At 39.5% G+C, this 21550-nt stretch overlaps 1 protein-coding gene across 3 annotated transcripts in view; it reads left to right on the top strand.

The window, feature by feature from the left end:
• Positions 1–21550, top strand: part of LNX2 (ligand of numb-protein X 2) — a 103500-nt gene that overhangs the window by 33799 nt on the left and 48151 nt on the right. The window contains exon 3 of one of the 3 annotated variants that reach the window (XM_081951415.1): positions 7817–7861. The exons of the other annotated variants lie outside the window; for them this stretch is intronic. The gene's annotated coding sequence lies outside the window, so the exon portion shown is untranslated. The remainder of the gene's footprint in view (positions 1–7816; positions 7862–21550) is intronic. 3 annotated transcript variants of the gene reach the window in all.

The raw sequence follows: 21550 nt of genomic DNA, 5'->3' as shown, positions 1-21550 counted from the left end.
TGTTGTCCCTTGAAAGAGTAAGGGATATTGTTTTAAAATGTAGTCAGAGATTCAAAACCATAAAAAGAGTGCTGGGATTGAAAACTGCAGTGAACCAAAACTACGAGGGTGTATACAGAATTACCTGTAGGAAAAAGACCATACTGAATTGTATCAGGTTTCTTCCGAGAAGACATTGGTACCTTTACATAGAGTTCTTTCTTTGTTGAAAATCTTTTTCAACATTGCTGCAGCTGACAGCAGATTGTTTCTAAAGTGCTCTGTATCAGCCAAGATTTGTGACGGAGGAAGACAGGTGTCGGTAAGAGATCTGCAAACTGTTTTGCATGGCAGCAACAGATGTCCTGGCCTAGAATATGATTGCAATGACAAACCACATGATGTTAATGCCATGAAAATCTGCACTAAGCATTTAGTCTTAGCTCTGCCAGCAGAAATAGCAAAACTCCCAATGTTTTCTTCAGTTCAAATGATATGCCTGTTCCTACATCCTAAACCAGTATTTCTCAACCTGGGTAATTTCAAGACGGGTGGACTTTAACTCCCAGAATTCCCCAGACAGCTCTGTTCTTGTTCTGGGGAATTCTGGGAGTTGAAGTTCATCAGTTTTAAAAGTTGCCCAGGTTGGGAAACATTGCCCTAGACCTCACTGGAAGACATAGGCAGCTTAAAAACAGAGCTTTGTTTATGTTCGTTACGGACTAGAAGGAAGGTTAATTTATAGTTTTATCAATGTAGATGGAGAGGGAAAAAGCATTTTATATATAGTCTGTTTTTTAAGTTCTGCGCCACAGCTATCATTTAAAAAATGAAGTGACCAAATTGTCCTGCAGACAAGCCGTACAAAAGAAAGTAAAAAAAAATATATGGAAGGAGGCCTCAGACATTAAAAAAGCAGAATTTATTTTTGATTTTGATATTGATTTCAATTAAATTTAATGTGGCATTCTTGACCATCAAATATAATAATATAATTGGTTCAAATTTAATGTCTAAGAAAAAGACATTAAATACTTTTTTTAAAGTCTTAGTCAAAAGAATTAAGTTCCAGGTGAAGTTTAAGGACTATTCTGGAATAAAGTGTACTTATTCCCACCCTAACAACAGCAGAAGGAAGAGGACCTTTTCCTTCTCTTGAAAAAATATAATTATTTAGGGAAATATTTGCTCTCAGACTTTCAATTGCAAAGATCAGAGGAAGGGTCAGAATATCTGGTCCTAAGTAGGATATACTGTATATTTTAGCGAATGAAATAAATTAAATTTGGAAAACTGATAATAAACTGCAGAGATTATTTTCAAGGTAATGCTATCTTCTCACCCTTGTTTCAGAGAATGCTAACTTCCAATTATTGCAGGGGGAGGGGAAGCTCTGTAAAGTACTATTCATCTAGTCCTTTTCCTGGGTGAAAATTGCCAGTAGTGACTTGTTTGTAAATGGAAGCATTTGACTTTTTTTTCCCTTCAGCCCACATTTTTTTTAAACAAAGTTTTATTGGTTTTTTTAGAAAATAAAAAGGGGAAAGGTAATGGAAAGGTTACAAATTTTGGCAGTTGCAGTGTGCGGCAGATGCCCCCTCCCTCCATACTCATAGTATACATTTACACAAAGTTCAGTACTAAATAGCAATATATAGTCAGCATATAAATTCAATTAAAGATTTCAATCAATTTATGTCAAGCAGATTTTCTTACTCATTTTTGTGATCTGAGTTTTCTCGGTATTGCCCCTTCTCCCCCCGCCAGCAGAGCTCTGGCCCCTCCCGTGTCCTGTGTGTCTGTTGTGAGATCATCTGGTTTATCTAGGAGTGCTTTATTTTTTTCCATAAAGGCCTGCGCCTCTATGGGTGTATTAATTCTAACTCAAGAGTTAGAATTAATACACCCTTCAGCCCACAATTTTGAAAGGCTCCTGGGCTATTTTCTACATATACCAGACTAGGCTAATAAGGTTGGTTTTAGCAAACTTTGAGACAAGAGTGGGTTAAGGAAGAAATATTTGAGTCTACCCTTGATTATCACCTTTGCATCATCCATGATTGCCTTGTGCATACCAGATATTATGAAAATAATATTTCTTTTAATCCTTGAATGAAGTTCAAACCAATATTTCCATGTGTTATCTGGGCAGCATGTTTCACATAGACAGTATGTGTAATTTCTCCTTCCATGTGCAATAAGCATAATCTCTGGACACATCCTTATATTCTGAATTATAGAATGCAATTTTTTAATTGCAAGTTGACAATTGTCCATCTAATCTTCGTCCCAGAACCATTTTTAAAAATTGATTTGAATGGAGTTTCTGGATCCTTTTAATGATGACAGGCATTGACATGGCGCAGACTGTAATATGGCTATCAAAGCTAAGTTTGCCTTTAGGTGCAATAATGCACAAAAGCCAATATATTGTCTTTAAAGCCAAGGGTACAATAGTGGCTGTGCTTAGTGAGAGTTTCATACAGTTTTAATTATTCTACTAGTGTATTTTGGTTATACTACACCAGCATGCTGGCAGTTTTTCCTTTCCAGGTTCAGTATTATCATATTATACCTTCCAATAAGAAGAACAATGCCTATCATTCTATGCCTGAATGGTATGTTATTATTCTGTTTAAGTCCCATGACAACATGAGAGATCAAGGAAATGAAGAAGAATGGCGTTTTGGGTTTATTGCATTCTTAGTAATGCTTCTATGCTATCATTTTACTTTTCCTCAAACTTGGTTTCCAAAGCTTTTTTCCTCAACTGTTTCTCTCCATGATTTGTACTTTATTCCAAAGGTTATCAAGTAGTTAAAGTTGGCATGTTTACCAAAAAGTATTTTAAAACATGGGAAACGGGGAGAAGACCATTAATGTAGAGGCAAGTATGCATACAATCATTTTCCTACTCCTCCAGATAACTTGTGAAGAGGCAATTTCATCTGATGTCATGGAGTCAATGAAAACCTAAGGCTGGGAACTGGTATATGGTTTTATTGTTAAGTGCATAGAGTAGTTTTATAGCAGAAATGAAGTAGAAGTATTATATTATTTGGGCCTGAGAACTTAATCTGTCAAGCATGCCAGTTATTTGTTTGTAGGGCTTTACTGTAACCAGTACAAACTAATGGCTATAAATATTTTATTATTAGGCTACTAACAGCACAAAATTCTTTTTTTTTCCAAAAAATTTTATTGGTTTTTACACATATATGGGGAAAAGGTAAGGGGATATACAAAAAATTTTGGCAGCTCCCACACTAGTGATAGAAACCCATCCAAAACTCACAATTTTTACAATCTTAAAAACAAAAGATAAAAGATAAGCAGAAAACAAGGTCTTATTCTATATTGTCAACCATGAATGTGTTCATTCATTTTCCTTTGTCACTTTCTAGAGTATCACCAATTGCTATTTATTTCAAATACTTCTATTTTTGTGATCTGAGCCTTTTCGATATTGCTCCTTTCTCCCTGTCCCCAGAGGAAGCCTCAGCCCCCCCCTCCTTCTTATCTTGCACCTTACTGCCCCTTCCACTACCTTCGCTATGTTCGTCCTCTAGGAGGGGAAAATTCTTTTTAATGAAGGCTTCCGCCTCCTGCACTGTATTAATTCTAATCCTGTTTCCCTCCCAAGAACAGCAGAAAATTCTGTGTTTTGCATATATGATACTGGTATGTGTTTCATTTAGAAAATGTTTAATCCAAATAATATAGTTGAGTCAGATTTTAAAGAGAAAAACTGATTTTTTAAAATAGGATTTGGCTGGTGGATGACTTTCTTGACTCCCCAGGGTTGGGATCTACCTTTGAGGCTTTTGTAATATAGTCATCATTTGAAAATAGTGTCAGCCCTCAGGCTGCCACCCAGGGGGACCCTGTCCATCACCATGCCCACCATGCAACACTGCCACGTTGATGTTGCCTCTCTGTTGTCGATTGAGCCTGTAGCTGCATGTGGCTCTTCTACCCATGTGCAATTGCCTTCTCTGATGTAACTCTTCTACTCTGGTGCAACTGCCTACTCTGATGTAACTCTTTGCTCGGATGCAAAGGGAAAGAGGCTATGATGACACTGAGTGGGGGTATGGCTGGAGGTGTGGGTCATGGTGATTGGTGATGGTGGGTGGGTGTCATCTGAGTGGAGTTGTGGGAGGAGCTGGGTGGGGTAATGGTATATATATATGGGTGATGGTACTTGGTTAGAACTGACTTGGATTTGATTACCTTTGTGTCATTGTCATTTAGTGCTGCTTATCACCGTAGTTTGTTAGCTAGAGATAAAAGTGTTTCACCAAACAAACTGAATATCTGTTTGTATGCAACGTGAACGCCAGAACGCGACAAATAGTTTGTTCTAAGTTACTTTCAGAGGACTCTATTTTGCTTGTTTCTGTTCTTTCTCTCAAAGAGGAGGCAAAATATAACAAAATGTACTAGTTGCACTCTAGACAATCTGATTCAGTCACATATCTGGTTGCTGAGATTTGCTTAGTGTCTAAAGAAGTAGTCATTAAAAGCAAAGAATCTTGGCATGTAACAAACATACTATTGCATAAACAACATGGAACATCTAGTCTTAATGCAGAAAAATGTATTTATGTGGTCAAAAATAGGGGGTCAAAAGCAACTTGATGGTACATAATCAATCTGTATTTACTGTGATGTTTTCCATACGTTTTCAGACCTGTTTTTACAGTAGTAAGAACTAAAAACAGTTGAAGTGTTTGATGCTTTAGGGTTCAAATATCTCACTCTATTTTTTAACAAATTCTAATACATATTAGCAAAGATAATACTGGAAAGAGAAGGTTATATAAATTTATTACTGGCATAGTGTATGGTTGGCCATTTCTCTTATTTCACACAGAAGCTAATTAAGGATGGGAGATTTCTATTTGACTGGCTCAAGACTGACTCAGCCTTCCATCCTTCTGAGGTCGGTAAAATGAGGACCCCGATTGTTGGGGGCAATAGGCTGACATTTCTAAACTACTCAAAGAGTGCTGTAAAATTCTATGGAGTGGTATATAAATCATTGCTGTTGCTATTGCTATTTAGCCTTTGGCAGTTTGATGCCATCTGTAAAATCAGCAGCAGCATACATTGTCATCAGAAAGAGATGTCTGCCCTCTAATGTGGAATGATTGAACAAGAAGAATGAAGAGGAATAAAAATGATTTAAAGACTGTTCAGTAGTTTGGCTGTATGAGGATGGTAGCTAAATCTCTTGGGCCAAAATGTTTTTTGTGATGTTTTTCATTTGATTTAATACAGGGGTGTCCAAACTTGGGAACTTTAAGACTTTAAGACTTGTGGACTTCAACTCCCAGAATTCCCCAGCCAGTCTATTTAATAGAAAAGATCTGCCAATGAAAGTGACATCTGAATGAAAGTCTTCTGGACAAAGTGTAGGGTCTTGGAACTTACTCTTGTTATAAGATACCTGAATAGATGTTGTACTCTTGCATGTGTAGTTCCAATATCTAATTGAATGTCTAATTGGGCTTCCAATGTTCCACAGCCTCTCTGGCTTCCAACACTTCAGTTTAGTTCAAAAGGAAAGCTCAGTGAAGGAATTCCTCAGAGTGGTATTCAGCCGGTTTGGACCGGTTTGCCCGAACCGGTAGTGGAAATTGCGGCTGGCCCTGCCCAACTGCCCTGGCTTATGCCATCCTACTTAGGCACGTTTTCAAGCCAAAGTGCATGTGCGGAAGGCTGAGTGCATACGTGGACGCACGTGTGCTCACATTTGTGAACCGGTAAGGAAAGTAAGTGAATACCATCCCTGGAATTCCTCCTCTGAGCAGTTCCCTTTTCAGTTTAGGGAGCCAGAGAGGCTGCAGAGAGGCAAAACGATAAAACAGGAAGCAGTAGGAATAACATCTTCTGCCATTTCTAAAAAAAAAAAAAAAAAGCATTTACATAAATTCTAAATAAGTTGCAAAGAATAAGATGTGAAAACAAAAGTCATTTAATTTGGAAGAAATGGAAAGATTTTTTAATCTCCTGGTCACTTTCTCCTAACCCAAAGTTTCCCATGGCTGGCTTGAGTTGTATATTAAAGTTGCCGCGGTTGGGAAACTGCCGTGCCCACTGTCTGGGACCCTGTTTGTCTTTTACACAATGAGGTAAACCTTCCGTGATAAGTCAGGTTCAACCATGTTTGAGTTTGGGGGTGCTTTTGCTTATATTCTGTGTTAATTATTTTTGTTTTATTTTAATTTTAAAGAAGTCATTAAATTAAACCTATGGCACGCGTGCCCGAAGTGGCACACAGAGCCATGTCGCCTGGCACGCGGGGCGTTGCCCGTTCCTCTCCCAGGTGAGGATCAGCTGGCCTATTCATGTACAGCAGTGACAGAAACCAGAAGAACTGGTCTTCCATTTTCTGGTGTGTGCACATGCACTGGCCAGCTGATTGTTGCATGCGCATGTGCGACAGAAACCAGAAGACCAGCTGGCCAATGCGCATGCATGCACCGGAAACCGGAATTTCATTTCCCCGTGCGTGCATGCCCCCTGGGCCGCTCCTCTTCCGGGTTGTATCCCCGACGAGCGAATGCGTTCCCTTTTTGGCCCTCGATGCTGAAAAGGTTTTTCCATCGCTGTCCTACAGTGATAGGCAATGATTTGTATAACCATTAATGTCACTGTGTGCCTGAAAGTATGTTTAACATCTTGAATTGACAGTGTAGCTATCTAAAAGTTTTTAATATTACCAAGCATTGGTACCAGTTTGAAGAACAAAGTATATCAAATAGTCTTGTTTATCTATTCCTTTTGAGCCAGTAGGCCCATTTCAGACCTGAACTATCAAGGTAATTATAGCAGTGTAATCCTTGGCTGCATGCAACACAATCTTTTTAATGTGAGGGGAACAGTAACAACAACGTAACAAGAAATGTCTTTGTTTTTTTTTAAAACTGTTAAGTCTCTCACCTCCATCTGATTTCTTTTTATCTGATCATGAGGTAAATTGCTTTCTTCTTTTCTTTCTCAACCATTAGCCATCAGGCTAGAGAAAAAGGAAATTGTAATCTGACACATTTGGAGGGTCCAAATTGGAGAAAGATTAGTGATTTTTGCAGATGAGAGATTGTTACTTTTATTTATTTATGATCAGACAAATGTAATTTTCTGGATGATTTAACAAAATGTAAGGCAATATTAAAATTATAAACACAACTCCAACATTGTTTATAAAATAGTATTAAAGCAGTTATTAAGAGTTTTTAATAAAAATAAAATGTAAATAATATAGATCTAAAACATTTCTTAAGAGGAAAAATGCAACCATAATACAAAGTTGACAGAGCCAAATTTGAAAACCATATGGGACTGAAAAGATTTTTGCCTGAAATTGAAATAACATTAAAGTAGATATTAGCTGAGTCCCTTATCATTTTTTTAAAAAAACACCTAAATCAGAATTGAAGAAAAGTCTGTTTGGGTGGTTTTCTTTTAAACTTTGTTCATTCAGGACAAGCAGCATTCCAACTTCCATGTCTGTCAAGGAATCCCACTGTGTTATAAGAGGCCTTTATTAGAGTAGGACTGAACAAAATTCAGGCTTTTGGGATCTATTTTTTTAATTGAAAGTCTTCCTCTGTCAATCCATCTCCCCATGAGGGACGTATAGCATCACTGAACACGATCCTTACAATATTACTCTTTTAATATCTTAATAACTGGGTAATGCACTGCAATGGGAAAATGATTTCAGATAAAAATAAGAGAGATTTTTAATAGGCTAAATTTGAGAGGAGAAGTGATAAGCTTGCTTTGGTTGGTGCTTATGATTTTTTAAAAATGGATATTTTCACTTTAGGACCACATTGTTTGGGGTCAGAGTTGCCGGTCTCAAAAGTGTTTGGTAAGTGAACCCGTATTGAAATAATATTCCCATAACGGTGCCTTTATAACAGTTATGCCCATAAAATGTTGTAGGACCATCACGGCGAACCTATGGCACATGTGCCAGAGGTGGCACACAGAGCCCTCTCTGTAGGCAGGGGCGCCATCGCCAGCTGCTCTTCTGGGTTCTGTTGCACGCATGCCTGAAGGACCAGCTATCTGGGCGCATGTGCACGGTGGCCACCTGCTCTTCCGAGTTCTGGTGCGTGCATGCGCACCAGACAGCTGGTCTTCATGTGAAGGACCAGCTGTCCGGCGCGCATGCTCGTGCCAAAACCCGGGAGAGCAGCTGGATGCCACACACATGTGCACCAGTCATCTGTTCTCTTCTGGGTTCTGGCGCTTCGGCACACACACTCCATTTTTGGCACTTGGTGCCGAAAAGGTTAGCCATAACTGCTGTAGGATATTTACATTTAAAGAAGTCCATTCTTTGGTATAAAAAGCATCCAAAATTTACAGAAAATTTGCAGAAGTATAAAGTCAGTAAGGCAAATATATAATTTCAAGTCAAGAAGGAAAGTATTTTTTCTATTGTAATTTTCAAAAGCAGGTGCCCCAATATATAAAAGTATTTTGGGGCACTTATATATTCCAGATGCTGATTTCAGCTTGTGAATGACTGCTTATACAAACCTTCTGTCTAAAGGAATGCTACAAATAATGTTCAAACTATACTAATACACCTCCGCGTCTCTGTTAGCATAGTTCATTGGGCAACTAGTGAGGTAGATCCAATTCAGGGAACAGTGTGCTCTGGCAATGCCGGAGTAGAAGTGACGAAAATGGAAAAAGTTGAGTCACAGCCCATAAAGGTGGAAAATCCCAACGCTTTTAGGTGTCCTTTTGTCCCCACATTTTTTCCCTACTTGTCACAATTTTCCGTCTGTTCTTCCACCTTTGCTGCTCTCCTATTTGTGTATCCCTACTGCTTTTTCATCTAATTTGCTGCAACAAATATGTTTTTGTTCAGAGGTATCCAGGTAGCTCTATCAGATATAGCATTGTATCAGTGTTTATATAATTGTGCGGGATTATCAATAGAACCCAACAGATTAAAAAGATAAAGACGTCTTTGTAAACAGCATAGGACTACTGAATAGGAGCAGAACCAACTTTCTGGAGGCTCTGAAGTTGTCTACAGAATTTCTTTATATTCCTAGGGACATAGTAGAATTGAGATCCCCAATCAGTGTACAAAGAGTAGGTTGATGGATAGGAGACAGTATATATCAGTGATCGTGAATCTATGGTATGCGTGCCCGAAGTGGCACGTGGAGCCAGGTCACCTGATATACGCAGCGGCGCCTGTTCCTCTTCTGGGTTTCTGGTGCGTACGTGATAGTCAGCTGGCCTTTGTACATGTGGCAGTGCCGAAACCAGAGGAGCTGGTCTTCCATTTTCTGGCATGAGCATGTGCACCGGCCAGCTGATCGGCGCATGTGCATGTACGGCAGTAACCGGAAGACTGCGCCAGAAACTGGAAGTTCATTTTCCGGCACAGGCATGCCCCCTAGGCAGCTCCTCTTTCTGTTCACGGCCCAGACGAGTGCGAAGTGCTCCTTTTTCAGCACTTGGTGCCAAAAAGGTTGCCGTCACTGGTATATATCCTCTGGCGTCCATTACATGTGTTTAGCATCTCCCCTTCAAACATAATCCTAAATCGGCTAAAGAGCATAAAGAAAAAGAAGACAGGTGGCACGAAAGACTGAAGGACATCCAAAGGGAATAGGAGGGCAGGCTAGATTGGGAAATTGAAAAACAATTCAAATACATACAATACACGGCAAACCAGTATTCATAATGCCAGAAAATTTCATTTTATCAGAGCCAAGGTTTGGCCCGCAGGCCATGATTTCCTGACCCCCGGCTTAGAATATCAGAATGTGTATTAATGGCCAATTTTGTGTAACTTTTTCCCAATCAGTAGAAAACAAGTCTAAAACAAACAAAAAAACATTTTTGCTAAAGCTAATGATATTGGAAAGCATCCAACTTCTTCATAAAAATTAGAATCAGTAGAAATAATTATTTTTTTGTAAAAAAAAAGAAACAAACCATTTTTGCTAAAGTTAACGATGTTGGAAAAAGTCCAGTATCTTTTACTAAGACATTTTTACTGTGATTCAGTTAGAAAATGAGATGACAGAAAATCTGCCAGAGAGGATTCTCTGAAACTAAACAATTATATTTTTGCTGCTCATAGACTAGGCAGGGCCCCAAAGCACTGGAAAATCTGGAAACTGAAATATTGAAACATTGTACAAGGTTAAATATGGACTTGCGTGTGTGCCTGCACACACACATGTATATATACAAACACACACACACACACCACACACTTACCATGTGATGTATAGATGGGGGATCCACTAGCTAGATTCTTTTAAAAATCGAGCTGTCATACTTTGTTACATCTAAGAGTAAAAAATTACTTTTTTTTCCTTTTAAACACTAATGATTTGTGGGGGAGGGGGAAGGTTGCGTTTCTTTTTGAGGGTAAACAGTAAAAATTCCCCACTATTGCTAACAGTCTTAACAATAGTATTCTGAAGTACTGGGTAACTTCACACAGTCCGCATTTAATTTTCCAAGCTAGATGAAGTATAAGATGGAGTAAGAATTGTGCTTTCTTGCCAAAAGGCACATTAAAAACTTCCTTACATGAATGGGGAAATTCAGCTCTGTAACCTTTTATCATTTTTTTTTTTGGCTTCTTAACAGTATTACTAAGTATCTGGAATGATTGATTTTTTTCGTTCCAATAATTATTAAAGAACCTTAACTTTTCCATGTTCTGTTTGATCTCTGAAAGAACATATACTTGCTGGAAAAGAGTCGGCCAGACTAACGACATTAGACTTTGAAACCTGAAAAAAGCATTGAGGTGTTTTTTTTTTGTTTTTTTTTACTATAGTTAGACAGATTGTCTTGTAGGAATGAAATTCCTGTACAAGCATATTTTTATGCTTCCTCCTCTTTCCAAAACTCATTGAATCAGTGAGAAAGAATTGGCTTGGTTAATTATTCCCTTTCTCTTAATTACATGACTGCAGACATAAAATCCTGCCTCTTCAAGCTTTTATAGTTATTTTTTCCTAGCATTGTCTTGTCTAGAAGATATCTTGCCTATCTGGATTAGCACTATTTAAATGTAGAGAAGAAAGCATTTTATAGCTAGATATTCTATTCGGATTTATAAAGCGTACAATGGAGTAATCAGCGTGGATGCAATAAGGTATATTTTAAAGTGTTTTTCTCTATTGTGGAGAGATGGTTCAGCATGAGATATGATGAATTAATTGTACTTGACTTCTATACTTGACTTAATAATACATAGTTTCATAAATTTTATTCTAATTGATAAAGTTATGGAGTACACTCCAGAAGTTGAATTTTGCACCATTGCTTAATGATTTTTGTCTATGTGCATGTCTACATTTTTATTTGATATCTCATGTGCTGTGTAAAATTGTTTTTTATTTACCGACTTATATTTATTAAAGATGTGCAAATATACAGTCCAGCCATTTTATAGATTAATGCCTCTCTCAAAATCTTCAGGAGTGTTAACTTAATGCTACCTAATTAAGGCGAGGTCAAATAGGGATGTCTTAAGTCAAACTGGAAGTTCTAGTTTAAACTTCAGGAACTATCCAGCAAGAGGCCAATCCCACAGAGGCAGCTCTTCATATATTTGTCCTACATCTATTTGTCCTTGTGGCTAGCACTATATGTCATGCTAGTATATTTTTAATTACCATGTTCCCTTGAAAATAAGACAGGGTCTTATTTTCTTTTGAAACACCCCCCCCCCCGAAATAAGGGCTTGGCCTTATTTAGGGAGAGGTCTTATTATTTTTGAGGTGCAGGAGGCAGCGAGCGTGGTCACCTCATGGCTGCGGCTGTGTTGCAATATTTTCAGGGAGGACTTATTTTGGGGGGAGGGCTTATTTTAGCGCATGCACTCAAAAGCCTGATTGGACTTATTATCCAGGGAGGTCTTATTTTCGGGAAAATTGGGTAATTGTATCTAGTATTGTATGAAAAAGTTCTGTTTTTAAAAAGTCTGTCCTGAGAGTTCTGATAGTAGGTTTTATGAACAGGTGTTAATCCTAGGCAGCTCTAAACCATCTTTCATGGTCTCTTTTTCCGTTGGCCAAGAAACAGAGGGCCTGATAAGAGTACCTGAAGGGATGAAGGCAAGATTTTCAGACTTTTCCTCTGGTACCTTTGGGAAAGGATTTAACAAAACTAGCTCCCTAGTCCCTGAAATGGCAAAATTGACTTACCGTATTTTTTGGAGTACAAGATGCACCTTTCCCCCCCAAAAGAGCGTGGAAATGTTGGTGCGTCTTATACACCGAATACAGCCATTTTTGGCCTCCCAAAGCCTTGCCCCCGCATGACATTTTTGCGAAAAACGAGCCATTTTTTTACAAAACTTTAGGGTTTTTTGCCTTCCCTCAGCCCCCAGCAGCCCTCTGCAGGCTTCAGCAGTGCTGTGCAAGGCAAAAACAGGGGCATTTTTGCCTTGCCCCAGCCCTGCTGAAGCCTCCAGAGTGGTGTTGGGAGCTGAGGGAAGGCAAAGACTTTTTTCCCTTACTTATCTCTTTGAAATCTTGGTGCGTCTTATACACCGGTGCGTCTTATAGTCCAAAAAATACGGTATTTTGATTACAGAAAAGAATATGTACTTTTGTTTCCACAACGAGACCACTTCTGAACTTCGTGCTTGAAATGGAAAAGAATGAAACTTTGATTTTGGGTTTTACTAAGAAGATTGATAGATATTTATAGAAATGGCTTGTAGATATTATTATGAAAAAGCAAAAAGTTGAGAGTCGGAAGTCAATGCTTCTTTTTCTTATCCTTCCTCATTCTCTCCCTCCTCTTCCTCCCCACTACTTTTCTATTTACTTTTGTATTTTGTGTCTTATAATATTTCGTAACTCAATAAAAAAATGTTACAAAAAAGAGAAAGAAAACTAGGTCCCTTCAGCTTACCAGAAACGTATATATCTATTTTAATACTTATTTGCCAAAACAGAGGGAGAGCTATGCTATCATGATTTTTGCAGCTGAATTTTGAGTGGGCAATGACATGATGAAAACAAGAAAACAAAGTATATTCCCCCTTTCTGTTTTAATGGAAATAAATGGTACTAGTGAAGAACTACCAACAGTCTACCCAGTAGGCAAGAAGAATGGGGTTTTGAATTCCACAAGAACTGAAGTACATAGCAGATGGAATGTTAAGATTACTGAAATTACACTATCCTGTTCCTTGGTCTACAAGAAATGCTGCTCTGGAGCAGAGGTGATTCAGCCGGTTCTGACGGGTTCTGGCGAACCTGTAGCAGAAATTTTGAGTAGTTCGGAGAACCGGCAAATATCACCTCTGGCTGGCCCCGCCCTCATCATTTTCCTGCCTCCCGAGTCCCAGCTGATTGGCTGGGATTTCTTTTGTTGCCCTTGCTTAGGAGAATGGAGCTGGAAAGCAGGTTAGTGGGGTGGGGAGGGAATGGGGATTTTGCAGTGTCCTTCTCCTGAAGTGGGTAGGAAACGGAGATTTTGTAATATCCTTTCCCCAGGAGTGGGGAGGGATTGGGGATTTTGCAGTATCCTTCCCCTGCCACACCCACCAAGCCACAGCCACAGAACCGGCAGCAAAAAAAAATTGAATCCCACCATTACCCTGGAGTGACAATCTTGCCACCAGAGGGGTTATCCTAATGGCTCTTCATGAATTATTCTTGGCAGAGGTTTGGATATTTACTGAGGAAGAATCACTTATTTTTGCCAATTTTATGAATGTTGCCTGGTGTTTGGGGATGGGTCAGGAAAGCGGTGGAACAACAAAGAACAGCCTTTCGTAGAGAACAAATAGTAAAATAATAATTGGCAGAGTAAAATAATAATTGGCAGAGGGTGGAAAGTTACCATTACAAAGAAAGAAAGCTAGGTTGACTGCTCCCTGCTTTTCAGTTTGCAAGCTTTAATGTATAAGCAGTGTATAAGAAATCTATGTTGTAGCAGTGCATAAGAAATCTATGTTGCTATTATGTAAAAATGCCATTTTTCTATTTGAATTATAAAGTAATATAGAGATGTAGTCCTTACAGTAACATGAAATATTGGTTTAAGTTGAATATATTCTTCTAATTTAAATGTTTTAGACCTCAGTGGTTCTGTTATGCCTTGCATATTATTGATTTTAGGGCAGGTAGTCCTTGACTTAGAACCACAATTGGGCCGAACATTTCTGTTATTGAAGCATTTGTTAAGTGAATTTTGCCCCATCTTACGACCTTTCTTGCCTCAGTTGTCACTGCAATTGATAAATTCGTTAAGTGAATCTGGCTTCCCCTTGACTTGTCAGAAGGTTGCAAAAGGGCATCACACGATCTTGGGATACAGCAATGGTCATAAATATGAACCAGTTGCCAAGAATCCCAATTTTGATCACATGATCATGGGGATGCTGGAAATATCGTAACTGTGAAAACCAGGCATAAGTCACTTTTTTCAGTGCTGCTGTAACTTTGAATGGTCCCTAAGCGAACTGTTGTAAATCAAGGACTATCTGTACTGAGTAGATGAACTGCATACCTTCTCCCTTTAAAAGGAAGCAAAATCTTATCAGCATTTCTCATATACAATATATTGCAACCTAGTATTAATCCTGGTGTTCACTTTTTTAGTTGCTATTGTTGTGTCAAGGTTTTATGCTCATATTACTACCAAACTGAATTGTTCAAATTATGGCACAATGTACCCATGACTTGGCTCTATATTTCAGAAAATGTAACACCTTCAGCCGTTAGTTTTAGCAAGTAAATACGTGAGAATCAGCATCAGTTAGAAAAAGCTGTTAGTCAGCAAATGTTTTCCTTCTTTCCAAAACCAATTCTACTTGCTATATTTTTGAGGGAAATATCTGTTTGGCTTCTCTCATTTGCTTCATCTTTGGTTATACATTGCCTTTTTTTTTTTTACATCAAACAGACTATAAGAATGAGTTAAGTGATTTTAAGAAAATGTTCTGCTAATGTGTTTTTCCATAATAAAATGCATTGTTTCCTTTAAACATTGTCCATAGACACATATTTATAGATACAATATAAAGAAGGAAAGTTTTATCATTTTTTTCAATAAGAAGTTCGTGAGAATCTTTCAAAAATGAAGGTAGTTTTGAATGCAAATCTTTTGTATTTTGAAAGATCTTACAAGGGGTGGAAATCCAAATCTTTCTAATTCTTTTAATTCAAGAGTTTATATTGTCTTGAATTAAAGTTGGTCTATCATTGCTACCAGTGATAGGCCAGTGATACCACTCTTAAAGAGCTGTATCCTTTGTCCTCCAGATTGCCAGGGCCTAATCATGTAAGTTATATGTTGACATGTTTGTTTGTTGTTTGCTAAGAATGCTGGGAGTTGAAATCTGCAAATCAGGAGATCATCCAGTTTGGGTTTGAAGACTGTTCAAGGCTGTTTTTATTTAATGCTAGCAAGAAAAGATCTCACATTCTTCAGCTTGCTCAAAAACTTAGGATTCGTTTTCTTCTAAAACAAAGGAAAATTGCAAGTTTTTCTTTGCATCCAAATATGTTTAAAGGGGCCTGGAAGCTGATGATAGGAACATCCCGGAAAATAAAGGCAAGTTAGTTCGAGGATGTGTGGCAGCAGGAACAGGGTGCAGGGTTTATCATTTTTTAAAAATGTGAAGTTTGTGAGAATCTTTCAAAAATGAAGATAGTTTTGAGTACAAATTTTTTGTATCTTACAAGCGATGGAAATATTCTTCCACGTAAGGGCCCTGAACAAAAGTAAACATAATGCAGATTGTTTGGAACAAACTTTGATCATTTGTAGCATTTAGCATGAAGGAGAAGAGCCTAGTGCTGGGAAAGACTGAGGGCAAAAGAAGAAGACAGAGAATGAGGTGGCTGGATGGAGTCACCGAAGCAGTAGGCATGAGCTTAAATGGACTCCAGGGGATGGTAGAGGACAGGGAGGCCTGGAGGAACGTTGTCCAGGGAGTCAAAATGGGTCGGATACGACTTTGCAACTAACAACAACAACAAAGCATGAAGGAAGAGACAACATTTGATGTATCTCCTCCCCAGCTAAGTCACAGAGGCACTGTGTATAATTTATACTTGAACATAATATTAGCTTTTCATAAGACAACACACAGAAGTGTCCTTGAAAAGGAGAGGAACTAGTTCTGTTTTTAAAAGTCACTGCTTTAATTAAAGCCTGAAGCCTCCGGTAACTATGGAAACTCAAGTGAAACACAAATAATGAAATGCAAGTTTTAGAGCTGTACTGTATTTAAGCCTGCTCTAATATTTCCTCCTCGTGAGGAAGAAGCAACAGCACACCTTGTTTTCTACTGGATGAGTATCTTATCTGTTGCAAAGTGAGGAATTTGTTAACTGAGTTTTGCTCCATTTTACGACTTTTCTTGCCACATTTGTTAAGTGAATCACTGCAGTTGTTAAATTAATAACACCGTTGTTAAGTGAATCTGGCTTCCCCAAATCTTTGCTTTGCTTGGCAAAAGGTCGCAAAAGGTGATCACATGACCCTGGGACACTACAACCGTCATAAATATGTACCAGTGTTCAAGCATCTGAATGTAAATCACATGCCCATAGGGCAGTGTTTCTCAACCTTGTCAACTTGAAGATGTCTGGACTTCAACTCCCAGAATTCCTCAGCCAGCAACTGGCTGAGGAATTCTGGGAGTTGAAGTCCAGACATCTTCCATAGGGGATGCCTGCAATGGTTATAAGTGTGGAAAAGGGTCATTAGTCGTTTTTTCCAGTGCCATTGTAACTTTGGACAGTCACTAAACAAACTGTTGTAAGTAGAGGACTACCTGTACAGTTAGGATATTCCCAGAAATGTTCCCACTCGTGGTCTTGCCTCCAGTGCTCATTCATTACATTTGTTTATATAGCTGCCGATCTCACAATTGTGATTCTGAGTGGTGCAGATAAGATTAAGTATTGCAGGACTGATCTTGCCTCGTTTTTTTTCTTCAGTGTCACATCTGAGTTGAAGGCTTAGCTGCTTAGCTGCAGAAATGCATAGATACTGGGAACATTTTAGTGCAGATCCCAGAACAGCACAAATGCTGCACGTAAATAGATCCTGTGCTAACTGTTCAGAAATATGTATTTGAATGGAACATTATCTTTTTTTATGCCACCTTTTCTACTAGGAGTTTGAGTGTATATATTATCATTCCTTCAATTTATGTTTGCAATAAGGGAAGAGGAAAAATATTCATCTTGAATCTTTGTTTACAGGATGGGGGCTAGGGAAGGAAAAATATTTCCTTCCATGTATTATGTCAGCCATCGAAAAGAATGAGGCCTATGTAACATCACTGAATAAGGTTAAAAACAAGGGCAGCATTGAACAAACAATTTTCTGAATAATTCTTTTTATAGCATTACAAAGTAAAACCCTTCTGTCTGTCTTCTAATACAGGGAAGACTAAAGCTTTCTTCTATGGAAAATAATTGACATAATGCTGATTCAAGGCAGAAGGCACCCAATACCTTCCCTGGGATATAAATATGGCAGGGCGGGGCGGGGGGAAGTGAAATAATCCCACATTAAAAGACAGTTAAGAAGCAATCAGCAAAAGGAAGAAATGAGAATGTGGAAAGAAACTTTGACTTGAAGTAGGGGCAACCTCTTGCAGTCATATAATATATAGAGTTAAGGCATGTACTCTTTTAACTAAGGAGTGCCTGGAACAAATAATTGTTCCTGACAGATACAAAGAACAAATCTTATGGTTGGCTCACAAAAGCCTATTAGCTGGACATTTTAGGTAATAACAGTGCTCTTTATTGAATTGTACACCAATTTTACTGGTCAGGAATAGCAAAGAAGGCCAGTCAATTTGATTCATTCCCTCCATTAAGCCATTCATCTGGATAATAAAGAGAGGTTAATATCCCTTTTATTCCTAAAACAGCACACTGATGTTTTAATATGGTAGATTGAAAGTTTGGCCCTCTATCCGTGAGGAAACTGGGCATCCCTGCTCCATTGAAGACTTTAACTAGCTCTTGAATTATTATCTTAATATTGGCGTTTTTACTGGGATTACCTCTCAATAATATATTGCATACATACATTGGTGACATTAGGAATCTAAGCACCTGCTCCACTCCAGCAGAAATGTCAACAGCCTACGACAGCTGGTAACACGCTTTCTGCCCAGCCCTTCAAAACACAAACTGAAAGACTTTTCTCAGCAACTCAAAATCACAGGCCAAGAGTCCTGAGCAGATAATACCAAAAATTAGTCAGTAAGAGAAGCCAACTAAGATGGCTAAATAATAGCTGAAGGATTAGTTATAGCTCAAGCTAGCATACTTGCATGAGAAAGGAGAAATATGTATAGGACCAGTGATGGGTTCCGGATCCTGTTCCAACCGGTATGGTTGGAACAGGCCTGGCGGCGTCTACATGGACGCACATGCGTCTTGGCGCCTCCGTGAGCCTCCGTGACGCTCCAGCTCAGCGGAGCATCGCGCAGGCGCTGTATGTGCCATGCGCAGAAGCACAGAAGACTTAAAAGACCGGTAAGGAACTCGGGCGGGTGAGTGGGCCCTCCGGAGCACCGTACCGGAATGGTATCCAGTGCTCCAGGCTGGCTCTGGTACGCCCGTACCAGGGCGTACCGCCTGCAAACCACCACAGTATTGGACCATGATGGCAAACCTATGGCACGCGTGCCGGAAGTGACACACAGCCATCTCTCCAGGCACGCCAGCCGTCGCCCGTTGCTCTTCCAGTTTCTGGCGCACATGCACGCATTGGCCAGCTGGTCTTTATATGCGCAGTAGCACTGGAAACCAGAAGAGCAACTCCCTGGTGTGTATGTGCACATCGGGAAGCTGAGCTTCCTGTTTTCAGCACACACATGCTTGCTGACCAGCTGATCTTGGTGCACGCATGCATGCCAGAAACCAGAAGACCAAATGATCAGCACACATGTTCATGCCAGAAACCAGAATCTCACCTTCCCGGCGCTCACATGTATGCCGGGGAACTACTCTTCCAGTTTCCGGCACTCCTGCACATGTATACCCAGAAGCTGCTCTGCATGCGCTCCCATTTCGGCACTCGGTTTACTTTGGTTTGCTTTGGTTCAGTTCAGTTCAGTGTGGTGTGACTCGGTTTGGTTTGGTTGTCCATTAACCTAGGTAACTTTGGGAGATGAGGTGTTACAACAGATCTCTAATAGATATGGGAATTGACACATACTGTAAGTCAGTCTAGGCATAATATAGTATACATTTAGTGGTAAGGCTTAACCATTAAGTACGTTACGTTATTTTGTGTTATAAAAGCCTCCTTGGAAATACAGGGGAGAAAATGCTATTCTCCATGTTGGGGGTTGATACCATTTCTCCAAAGAACCCCTCATAGTGGTTTTAAGTAAAATTTCTATTGTGAGGCAATAATTTTTATTTTTATACCAAGGGCTTAATGTTCACTGAATTTTTGCAAGGTGAGGGAACAAAATGCATTTGGGAGTACTGGAGAAAAAGTGTCAGAGATTATTCTTCTGATTGTAAATTCGACACTGATCTAATCTTAGCATTCCCTTCTGCCTGCTTAGCAGCCTCTCTCCAGCTTCATGTTGTCAGCATCCTTTGTGAAGCAATATAATACCTTTGTCATTTAGGCCCAGTGAGAACAAGGATGCTCAGTATCATTTTGTAAGATGAGTCTTAAAAAATTGTTCTTCAGCTTTTTGAGTGTAAAACTTCAAATATTTTTGTGTGGCAAGACTAAGAATCTGCAAAGGCTTTTCCCCCCCTCTGTGAGGGAAAAAAAAGAATAAGAATGGATGCAATATCAAGAGCCAGCCAGCATCAGGACTAAGGTTGTGGAAAATGCTGAAAACAAGAATAAAGTCAAGGAAATGATAGGTCCGTTAATGGGAGAAAACAGCAAGAAGGTGATGAGCAATAGAGAGAAAGTAGAACTCATTTTTTGCTTCTGTCTTTACACAAAAGGAAAAAACAGTTCAACCTTTCAAAAACAGTACTGTAAGAAAACAGATTAGGAATATAAATTAAAATGGGCAAGAAAATGGTTAAGGTCCCTTCCAATTCTGTTATTTCGTTCTGTTCTGAACAGCTGATTTGCATGGCAGAGGCATTAGGTCTAGAGATATGGAGAACAATATCATTTGTGAGGAATCTCATTTTTTTGTCTTATCTATTTGCCTACTTAATATTTGCCACCCAAATATTACCAGCATTCTTGAGTTCCGCCAAGGATAGTTCACAACAGATGATATCAATGAAAAAAAGATTTTTAAAAGTTGGAACATTATTTAAGTAATGAAAAAATATCAGATTATTTTTCAGTGCATTGCTCCTAATGCCTTTGTGGCTGCTACTTAAAGTTCCATGTCAAACCACAATTCAGTGCCTGAACGCAAGGAATGAGCAAGCTGAATAAATTTACATATTAACATTTTTATAGGAGAACGCACACTCTTTTTGTCTCTCTGTCTCTCCCCTCAGCCTTCTCAGAAGAACAGCTTTATATACCATGGTGTCACTAACCTTAATGCTGCCCCACCAGTCTTTGAAACTGCTCTCCTAGAATCATTTCTCTTAACGGATGTGGGTCAAGTCTTTACCACAATCTGGTAACCAGGGGTGGGATTCAGCCAGTTCACACCGGTTCGCATGAACCAGATGCTAATTTTCCATCCACTTTGCTAAACCGGTTGTTGCAAGGACTGGCTGGCCCCGCCCACTCCACCCTGCTCTCCCAGGAGTCTCCACACGGTCCATACATCATGCCAGGCAAGTGCAGGGCCCACACAGAGAGGGGCCTCTGGGAGGGCGAAAAACGGGTCTCCTGGAAGTCCAGAAATGCACCCATTTCCGGCTTCCTGGAGACTCGGGGAAAGCCTCCAGAGTCTGGGGAGGGCAAAAAACATATCTATCGGAAGTCCGAAAACAAGCCTGTTTCCGGCCTCTGGAGAGCCTCTGGAGAGCCTCTGGAGCCCAGGGGTGGCTGTTTTCGCTCTCCTGGGGATTCGAGGAAAGCCTCTGGAGCCTGGAGAAGCCGAAAATGCCCCCCCCCCCCCCCGGTGGTACAGGAGGCCAAGTAGGCCATGCCCACCACGGCCATGCCCACCCAGCAACTGGGCAGAGAACTGGTTGCTAACATTTTTCAATCCCACCCCTGCTGGCAACCAACCTTTTGATGCAATATCATAATGATTCTCTTTCTCCTCTACTTTTTCTAGCTTTCATAAAAGCCAGAGAGATCATCAGAGGCATTACCTTGACTCACCATTTTTTTCTGCTCAGATCAGCTAAAACCCTCTTCAAGCTAAAAGAGCCCATCACATCAGATTTGTAGGTTTTAAAACGCCAATCATCTTGATGCTGTTGTTAGTCTCTCAGGCTTCCAATTGTCCTCCAACCTGAATGTGTCTACCGCATGCTGAAAGGAGTAATAAAACCAATTCCTCTTTGCAGTGTTCCTCAAAGGTTCTACTCCTAATTTCTTCGTTGAAAAAAAGGCTGGTTCTCAATAAACTTGTTTATCAACCTGATCAGGAAGGGTTTTTTCCCCCTCAAAT

The sequence above is a fragment of the Natrix helvetica genome (genome assembly GCF_964273705.1).
Source record: "Natrix helvetica genome assembly, chromosome: 4".
NCBI classification, from domain to species: domain Eukaryota; kingdom Metazoa; phylum Chordata; class Lepidosauria; order Squamata; family Natricidae; genus Natrix; species Natrix helvetica.
This window is presented reverse-complemented; position numbering and strand designations above follow the sequence as displayed.